This window comes from Plectropomus leopardus, chromosome 19 (assembly GCF_008729295.1).
Source record: "Plectropomus leopardus isolate mb chromosome 19, YSFRI_Pleo_2.0, whole genome shotgun sequence".
Classification (NCBI taxonomy): domain Eukaryota; kingdom Metazoa; phylum Chordata; class Actinopteri; order Perciformes; family Serranidae; genus Plectropomus; species Plectropomus leopardus.
Genome location: NC_056481.1, coordinates 29,355,171 through 29,365,651, shown reverse-complemented (window position 1 = coordinate 29,365,651; position 10,481 = coordinate 29,355,171).

The window sequence follows — 10,481 nt, the reverse complement described above, 5'->3', positions numbered from 1 at the left end:
GTAACTATGCATTACATGGTAAGATATACGTTAACAGTGCCATTTGATCCGCTGCTGGACAGACCTGTTTTGACTGTCAGATACGTTTTAAATGAGATACAACAGCTATTTTTTGTGTGTTGTTACACACACATTGTCCCTGATAAAAATTATAATGTATCAAGAAAATTACAGTTCCAGGGCACACCAGGATGCTCAGGTTGACACTTATTTGCTAATTGTTCACATTAAAAAACTAAAGAAGAAGCGAATTATGCATTTCGCATATTGCTTTATCAGATTCATTCTGTGTTTAATCACCATCAGCTGTTTCACTTAAGCAATCATGTCCTCAAAGAAATCATGGTCCTCCTGCGTCCATTAACATAGGCTTTTAAGCGAGTTCCTCCTACCCCTTGGGGTGGCAATATTATAAATCAGTTACTGAAAAGGGAAGCATACTGGATATTTACTGTCAGTTCTTTGGACACACATGGGTTGAATGGGGCAACTTGAGTTCTTTTTTGTAAATCCCTGTATGACTAAGATGTAGTCTGTGTGTCTCAGGGTAACCATGTATGTAGGTACAGCTGAAGCACGGAAACCCTTCCTGGCACTACTCCTTCCCTCCCCTCCCTTATTGAGACATGTATGTTTTTTATATCCATTCTAAAAATAAAATAAAACTCTCCCTATTGGTATATATTTTTGAACTATACTGTTTTTTTATTGTATTGATTCTATATGTCTTTTACATTGTATTCGTTTATTATTACTATTTTTTCTACACAATTTTTCCACTAACTTTTGATATCTCATTGTAAGAGCCTTTATGGATTTTGTACTTAATACTCATAGTATTGTTGTTTACTATACATTCACATTAATTGTATTATTCTTTATGAATATATTCCTCATGATATATTATTCTGTGTATCTTTACAATAATTGTACTCTTTATGAACACATTCCTTATGCTGTGATGTTCACTGTATCTTTACATCAAATTTATATTTTTTATCCTACAAAATGTAAATTTGTATCAAAACTAACTCTACATAGCAACATAATAGTTAATATGACTTTTAATGTTGAAACACACCTGTCTGCTAATGAGCATGTGAGGGTTCAAGTGGTACAGCTGATAATGATTGAACACAGAGCAAATCTGATGAAGCAGTATGGGAAAAGCATAGTTGGCCCCTTTTTTGTTTTAATCTGAACTATTAATAAATAAGTGTCAACCTCAGCATCCTGGTGTGTGTCAGAACTTTAATTTCCTTAATTCAATGTTACTCGGCATGGCCTGGCACTCAGGAGAGAGGCACAGCTGTGCAAAGGGCTTTTTTGTCTTTTTCTAAAAAGTATAATGTATTTAACGAGGTGAAAAGCAAGGTAATATTCTGTGTTGTTTCTTTGTTTATTACACAACTTAAGCACTGATAAAAGATTAAAAAAAAAATAATGGTGAATAATAATATTCACCATCTTTTGGCACCCAGTTCCTCAATCTGTCTCTGTTCTCTGGGGAGATAAAGCCCACACTTCACTGAAACCTTTCCCCTTTTGCACACATCACATGTCGGGACACATCCAAGGTTGAAAGATCTTCTGGAAATACATTCCAGTAAAGAACGACTCATGCCCTTACTATTGGGTATCTAATATTTTGCAACTTACTCACATACAACACATCTCCAGAAAATAAATCAAGTGGCAAATGGCTGATGATAGAGGTTGTATTCTTTCAGTGTAATAAATAGTTTGCGTCTCTGTCCATGAGATATATGTTATTAGGTGGCTAAAGTGCCTCTTGTTTTTGCATCTGGCAGATTTCTGAAAGTGCCATTACCTTGTCAATTCCTTCACTTCTGTTAAAATTACATATAGAGCCAGAGAGGAAACAGACAGAGGAGGTTGGACTCATTTCCAAGTTAGGTCAGCTGCAGCTCAGTAGCCACACCCACTGATTTAACTTGGGATTTTTCTGATTGGCTACATATGAACCGGCCACACAGATTTTTTCTCATTGGTTGCATGCAGACCAGTCAACACAGCACTGAGGCAGCTCACATGGCAGACCTGTTGTTCCACACACTGGGTAACTTACCAGCACGTGTACACCAATGCCCTGCATGGAGTCTGCACTCTGCATTGGTATGGTGTGGAAATACCGACTGTGACTTCACAGTTTAAGACTAATTTTGTCCTCAATCTTAAAACTGATTTGACAACAGGAATAAAGTGTTTAATGATCATCATTACATTAGACACAACACTTAAATTTAAATGCTCTTTGTGCTTTGTCATTTGGAGATAAAAAAAAAACAACCTGTAAAATAAACATTACAGTGTTCACCACAATAAAAATATATAGATAACCCATGTAATAATATAAAATAAATGAGAGATTTTATGACACATTGACAAAAATGAAAAGTTACACTAGAATGGCTAAGGGCGTGGGCCTTTTATATCATTTGAAATGTAAATTCCTTCCCACAATGGACAACAGATGTACTCCAGTTTCCTCCAAAAGTCCAAAACATACAGAACACTCAGTAGGTGTGGATGTGAGTATGAATGCCTTTGTTTACTTCTAACAGAAGCATTCTAGACTGACTCCATCTTGTGGCTGAAAGTGGAAAAAAACACTTAGTCTGTACAATGCCCCAGTGCAGGAAGCTGGAGCACAGTGTATTTCATTAATTATATCACAGGATAAAACAATTTAATAAACAAGACATCATAATCTCATCATAATCATAATGTTACCTGTGTATAATATATATATATATATATAATGAAATGAAATAACATCAAATGAATTGACATTATACTGTATAGGGGTGGGGGCAGCACAGTGGCTTTGTGGCTGTTGCCTCACAGCAAGAGGGTCCCTGGTTCAAATCCCAGTTGGAACAGGGTTCGGTCCGGGCAGGGGCCCTTCTGTGCAGAGTTTGCATGTTCTCCCCATGTCTGCATGGGTTCTCTCCAGGGTCTCCAGCTTCCTCCCACATGCAGCTCAGGTTGGTGATTGGTGATTGGTGACTCTAAATTGCCCTTAGGTGTGACTGTGAGCATGTATGCTTGTCTGTCTATATGTGTCAGCCCTGCAATGGTCTGGCAAACTGTCCAGGGTGTACCCTGCCTTCCACCCAATGACAGCTGGGATTGGCTCCAGCCCCCCCCCCACGACCCTTACATGGACAAGTGTTACAGAAAATGACTGACTGAGTGTATAGGGGTGGCTTCTTTCTATGAACTTCGTCCCCACAATGTCTTTCTTTTGGTGAGAAATGTTTGTAATCTGTCATTAGTGCCCTGCCTGTGCCACGCCTTTTACAAGTGCTTGCTGCACTAGTGCGTCGTTTGGGTGGTGCTTTTTGTCAGTCACTGTGGTCAGGTCATCTGCCAACATGTACTGTCTGTTTAGGGACAGATAGCATTGCATTTTACTTCGTGTTTTATTTTGTGTGTCCCAATTGGTCATGTAGTTTTGTTTCTGGTGTGTTATTAGTTGTTTGACTCTGAATCAGAAGAACAGGGCCAGATAGTGAACTGACCAGCTGAGAGGGGGGACTCTTTGTCTTTGCTCAGATCTTGGCATTGCACAGCCTTGTGGTGATATGAGTGAAGGTCACTATTATTTAGATGAACCTAATATTTCATTGCTCTTTTTTAAATTGGCCTATGCAGCTCTGTAGACGTTTATGATTTTTCTGTGCACATGCAAGATGATTTTGTAGAATTGCAGAATGCAGACTTTCAACTGGCTATTTGTCCCATTGGGCCGAATTCTGGTAGGAGAGGGGACTCCATACCTCACTACACTAGGTGAATCGGTTCTATGACAGATTCAAACAGTTTGAACCAGATTTGATTCGGAGTATGGATGTATATTTGACTTTTTTTATTGCATAGAAAGCCCTGCAAACTTTTTCTCTCACTTCAGCTATTGCTGGGTTGAAACCTCCAGTGGAACTTACTTTTGATCCTAAACATTTGTAGAACGAACAGTAGTCTAATCTCTGTGCTCCTCATGTGAAGCTATATGTGTTTCCTGATATCTGGACCTTTTTGAAAAATTGTTTGTCTTTTTTATGTTTACTGCCAGGGCCCAGGTCTGGCAGAACTGCTGTAGCAGGTCCAGGTTCTGCTGTCATCCCTGTTCTGTGAAGGACATCAGAACTAGGTCGTCTGCATAGAGCAGGAGTTTGATCTCTGTATCGTACAGAGTGAGATCAGGTACTGTCGATTTCTCTAAGACAGTGCCCTATTCATTGATATAGATATTGAATAGAGTGGGACTCAAACAGCAGCCCTGTCTCACACCCTGCCTCTGAGAATTTTTTTTTATCATTTTGTTGCCAATTTTTATGCTGCCATTATTGTTTGTGTACAATGATTTAATTATGCCATATATTTTACCCCCGACATCAGATTCAATCACTTTGTAAAGTAGACCAGGGTGCCTAACAGAATCAAATGCCTATTTGAAATCTATGAAACAAACAAAGATTTTGTTCTTGTTTTGGTTAACATGTTTGTCAGTTATGTATGTAGGGTGTGTTTGTGGACGAATTAGCTTCCAGAAACCCAGCGACTGGTAAAAACCAAACAGGCTATGCTATAACAACACAACATGACACCATTATTGCTGAACCACTCCCCTCAAATTATTCTGCACAAGCAGCAGAATTGGTTGCACTGACTGAAACATGCAAATTTGCTAAGGATAAAACTGCCAACATTTACACTGACAGTAGATATGCATGGGGAGTAGTACATGATTTTGGCTGCCTTTGGGCCAACAGAGATTTTTAACATATACAGCAAACCTATGGCCCACCACACCATGGTTGCTACACTTCTCGATGCTGTCCTTCCAAAACAGGTCGCTATCTGCAAATGTGAAGCACACACAAATAATGATGATTTTGTTTCTTGGGGAAAAGCCAGAGCAGATGCAGTGGCAAAAGCAACCGCTAAACAGAATCACACTATACAAGGTCTTGCTGTCATTGACTCACCACTGACACCCACAGCTGATTTGTGGTGTGGGATTTACTGTGTTGTCCATCACCTAGTGTTGGGAGGAAAGCTGCACGATTAAGAACATTGCACCTCTTAACAGTAATGTTAGGCACTTCAAGCAAAACTGTGTTGTATCTTAGCCAACCACATGTTGACAAGTGAGAGGTTTTTTGTTCAAGCAAAATCATTGAAACAGCATGAGGTACCAGTAGAGTGAGATCAGCATATCCCACAATGTCATGTGATGCTATCACAGCTTTCTCAGCAGCTGCCACAGCTCTAAGGGATGTAGGGAGCCCTGCAGCAACTGAGTCAAGTCTCGATGAAAAATAGGCCACTGGTCTTTTTTGTCCCCCATGGTCTTGTGTCAGTACAGAAGTCATGTACCCACCCTGTTCGTCAACAGTCTGTGTGAATGGCTTTGTACAATCTGGAAGGCCCACTGTGGGAGGAGATTGCAAAGCCAATTTCAAATCAACAAAAGCTTTTTCTGCTTCGGTTGTCCATGTTACTTTTTCTCTTGCCAAGAGGCCTTTCCCATGAGCAAGTGTACTTAATGGTGCCTCAATTTCTGCGTAATTGGGGATCCATTGTCTACAATATGATGTCATTCCTAAAAAAACTCATAACCTATTTCTTTGTTTCAGGCTGTGGAATGTTCTGGATGGCTTCAATCCGTTTGGGTGAGAGGGTTTTGCCCTCTGCTGTGGTCACATGACAAGAAAGTGACTTGTTCTAAAAAAAACCTGAAGTTTTGACAAGCTGGCCTTGTGGCCACTATCAGCTAAATGACTCAGGAGAGCAAGTGTGTCTTGTACACAGGCCTCCCATGTGGGAGAGCAGATCATAAGATCGTCGACATACTGCAAAAGAGCGCTACCCGCTGGTAACTTGAGTGAATCTTGATTGTTTTTTAAAGCAGTATTAAAGATGGTAGGTGACTCGCAGAAACCTTGACATAACCGGTTGAATGTATACATTTTTTCTTCAAATGAAAACGCAAACCAAAACTGGCTGTCTGTGTCCACCAGGATGCTGAAAAAAGCATTAGCCAGATCAACCACAGAGAACCACTTACTGTTCGATAGAATTTGAGAAAGGATTGTGTGGGTGTGGAACGGTTGGTGCACATGCGTGGACTGCTGCATTTACTGCTTGCAGATCCTGAATGAATCTCCATTCATCAAGCTGGCCAGCATCCCTAATGTTTTTACAGGAAAGAGTGGTGTTCTCACTGGAGATTTCTCACATGGGATAGTTACTCCATAGTTTTAAGGAATGATTCAAACACAGGTTTAATGCTATCAACTGCATCTTTTCTTTGCGGATATTGGTTTTTGCATGGTCTGCATCAGGATTTTGGTGTGATCACAACTGGTTTGGCTCCTTTTATCAGTCCGACATCATATTTGTGTTTTGCCCACAAACATGATGGCACCTGATTTAACTCAGGAATTTCAGAGACGTCTTTTATGAATGTAAGATCTTTTACCTCTGTGGCTGTTTGAAATTCTGTTTCTGGAATGAGCTTAACAGTCCTTACCACCGTCACTAGAGCAGAAAACTTTTTTCAGTGCACCATTAGATGTGGGTGAAAATCAACATTGGGATTTGATGTTTTTTCCCACCTGGAGGCCTCATTGCATGTTTTTATCCAAGGTCCCAAGTCCTCCCACCTCCTATCTTTGTGTTTGACCAGTGAAACATAGGGGTCGGAGTGTTGTACCCTGAACAGAGTTTGAAAAGAGGGGTTAGGCAGAGTTAATGACACAGCACATTGGTTATTAGTCCAGTATAACCAGTTAAGCCTAAGAGTGTGCCTGTCCTGACCTCTTCTGTACCATTTCTCCTCCAAGCAAGATATGAGATGTGCAGTGAAGGTCTTGTGATGTTCTGAAGTCAGTGTATGCGTCTGTAGTGAGTGTCCTGGCCTTCTGTATCAGTATGGTGTTGACGGAGTTGAGTGCAGTGTCTGAAATCTTTCACTGATAAGCATACATTGGGTCTTCCCAGCTGTATTTGACAAAGTTTGTTTGCGGAGCCCTAGTCACAACAATGGCTTGTGGAGTGGAAACTCAAACAATACCTAGGCGACACATTAAATCTCTCCCTAGCAGGACAGTGCTTAGACAGCAGAAATTAATGTTTAAACCTTCCCTCAACGTCATCATTGCATGGGAGTGGAATTGTGTAATTCTCTATCACAGGGCGCCTGATGCTCCTACTTTTTTTTTTGCATATCTACCACTCATTTTTGGGATTGGGTCAATATCCTTTTGCATGATCAGTGATTCTGTGGCTCCTGAGTCTATCAAAAAAGTGATGTTTTGTCCTTCGACCATGATTGTGTGCTGTGGCATCTTCTTGTATGCCTTGTGTGTGAATTTTATGTAAACCTCGGAAATTCTTTCTTCACCAGTTTTTTGTATAGAGTCAAGATGCTGAATGGCTTGTGTAAGAAGTTGTTGAGTGTTGTGTGTGTCTAATTCTGTCATGTTTTCCGTGTGAGTGGATGCATTTTCACTTATATGCTGTGTGAAGTGATCTGTCGTCTCAGCCCTTGCATCGGCACCAGATAAATCCGTCACTGTTCCCGGCTCCACCACTAGTCAATCAGCCTCGGCCTCGGCCTTGTTCTCTTTTTTTGGACAGTCTCTAGCGTGATGTCCCATCTCTCCACACGCAAAGCAAGCACCAGATGCCCCCTGGTCTTCCCCTCTTTCTCTGCCGTGGTGTCCGCGTCCGCGACCACAGCCGCGTCCACGACCACGACCATGTCCTTTTCCTCTGGCTTGGTGTTCAAACACTGTTAGCTGTGCCATCTGTAGCCTGTTCACTATCTTTGTACTTTTCTTCTCCCTCTTTTAATGCAGAAATTTCTCCGCATGTATGGCATGTTTTTCAACTGTCTCGAGATTGCCACAGTCCCAAGTCAGACAGTTGTGCTTCACCATGTCACTAATTTCCGATTTGATGTCATTGATGAAACGGTCTCGAAGGTGGGCTTCACATGGGGTTATTGGATTGTTTCCCCCCATGGCAACTGGTCTTTGGAGGCCACTGTGTGTAGCGTGGACCTCTGTGAGTCTAGTGAGATAATCCGACACAGTCTCATTGTCCTTCTGAATGCAAGTTGATATTTTCCCCATATCCAGCCTTAAAGGAAAAGCAGCTCTAAATCTGTCATAGAGCTCAGTCACTGTTTGTCTGTACTGTGTGTTCACTTCATCTGTCCATGTGGGGTTAACTAATCTTTAATCCTCTACTGGGAAATTTCCTGCTGGAGTTTCTGTCTCCTCCAGCTACTTCAACCATTGGTGCTAATAAAGTGGAATCCGTTGACTTGAAGACCGTGCCTTGTTGTCAGGGACGGTTTTTGCTATGGGCAATGTGGGCGACCGCCCAGGGCACAATCTATTTGGGGGCGCACGAGCACCCGCAAAATAAATAAACAAACAAATAAATAAATAAACAAATAAATAAATAAATAAATAAATAAATAAATAAAATAAATAAAAAAAATCGCAAGTTTTCTACCGCTCATTTCCACGTCACGTTAGTGGAGTAGGTGCGGGGCGCCCTTACTATCATGTCAACTTTCTGCTGAGAGTCATGTCTACAGGTTGTGTGTGTCAGAAGAAAAGGCAGCAGGGAGACAGGAGGGCGATCAACTCGCAACTGCAGAGGTTGTGAGCAGGTTGAGTTTAACTCTTAGAGGAAAAGCAAGGAGGGGGGTGAGGGATAGACTGACCTGTTATGATCCCAGCTGCTTCCAATAAATTGTATTTCATTCATAAAATTAACATAGATACTTTTACATTTATCGCGCTATGTGAAAATTTAAAAACTGCCACAACTGTCGGGTTTTTACCGGAACTCACTTTAATGTTTGACCGCATTAAATCCGTCAAGCGTCAGCATAACTCTCAATACGCAATACAGAGCTTCCGCTCAGAACTACTTCCTGTTGCAGTCCTTTCAACATAAGAGCATGTTGGAATATGCTGAACATCACCACATGGGCGTTTGACGGAGGGAAAAGGTGATGATGTTAAATTGAGTCAAGGGTGTATCATGGACAAAAGACCAAAGAAACCATCAGATGTCCAGCTCAGAAAAAAAGGGAAAGAAGAAGAGGAGAAACGCTCGAAAGATAAAAGGTATGCAGGTCAGGTGACGTGAATTGTACATAATGAAACAGTAGCTTATACGCTATTTATTATCCTCTTGCTAATATGCTGCTACTTAGCCACAGAAGACGACTGTATTTGGGGGGTGTCGCCCAGCGCGCAAAACTACCCAGGACCGCCTCTGCTTGTTGTGCTTTGTGTGCTGACTGTGGAGAAGGGGTGTGCGGTGTACAGTATTTGGCAACATATGGTGGAGGTCTTTGCTCTTCCTCCCTCGGGGAAGGATGTTGTTTCACAGGTGGTGATGGTGTTGGTGATGGTGTTGGCGAAAGTGTTGCTGGGCTCTCCATGGCAGTTGTTGTCTCTGGAGCACTAGCTGTTCATCCTTGAGCCGCAGCTGGTGCTGGCCGTCCCCTGGGTGGAGCTGAGTCCAGATCAGGGTCTAGCTTGAGGCACTGAGATGCGGAGGTTAGTGGTGCTTTCCCTGCCTTATGTTTTCTGTCCCTGATGTTAGCTTCAGTAAGCCAACATTCATATGCTTCCCAGTCTGCTTTAAACATATTTCCTTTTTTATTTTCTTTGGCCTGGCTGAGTTTTTCCTTTTCTATTAATTGTTTTTTCAAGATTTCTAATTAAGTTAAGCTCAAACTGCGGGTACACGGGAAACCACACTCCTCAAACCAGATTTTAAGTTGGCCAATACTTCGGTTGCCATATTTGTTAATCATAAACCGAATATTAGGAGAATACATTGTAGGTGCATTATACTTATCCACAAATTCTTCATTCTTACTTCCTTTGGATCCCATTGTTTGAAAAAGGAACAAACGCAAAAGAAGGAAAAGAAAAAAAAAATGGTTTTTAGAATTTTAATTTGTTTTTCTTCTCTTGAGGTGGATTTGTAGGGACCTTGGATTAATTAATTAAGTTTTTCTTTCAACTACTGTTACTTTTACCAATCTCTCACTTTTTTTTTTAGTGAAAATGCAACATAAGAATATTCTATCCCTGCAGACATGAAACAAATGATCGTTGTTGGTAATGCTCAAAATTGCGACAGTACTGTCCCTCTGGGTCCCAGACCCGAACCGGCCCTGTTGACACGTCTGTCACAGCTCACCCTGATGGTGGCAAGAATCTCTGTTTTTTCTTTCTCTGAATTTTACTCACCAAAAAGGCAAGGTTGTCTGCCAGAAAAGCTACTTGGATTACCGCTGTCAGTGGGCGCCGGTCCTCACGTGTCAGGCCCTCACTTCTCTACCCTTTTTTGCAGGGAGGTTGAGGTTAGAGTTCCTGACTGTAGCTGTACAGTCTTTTACAGGAATGATCCTGCCG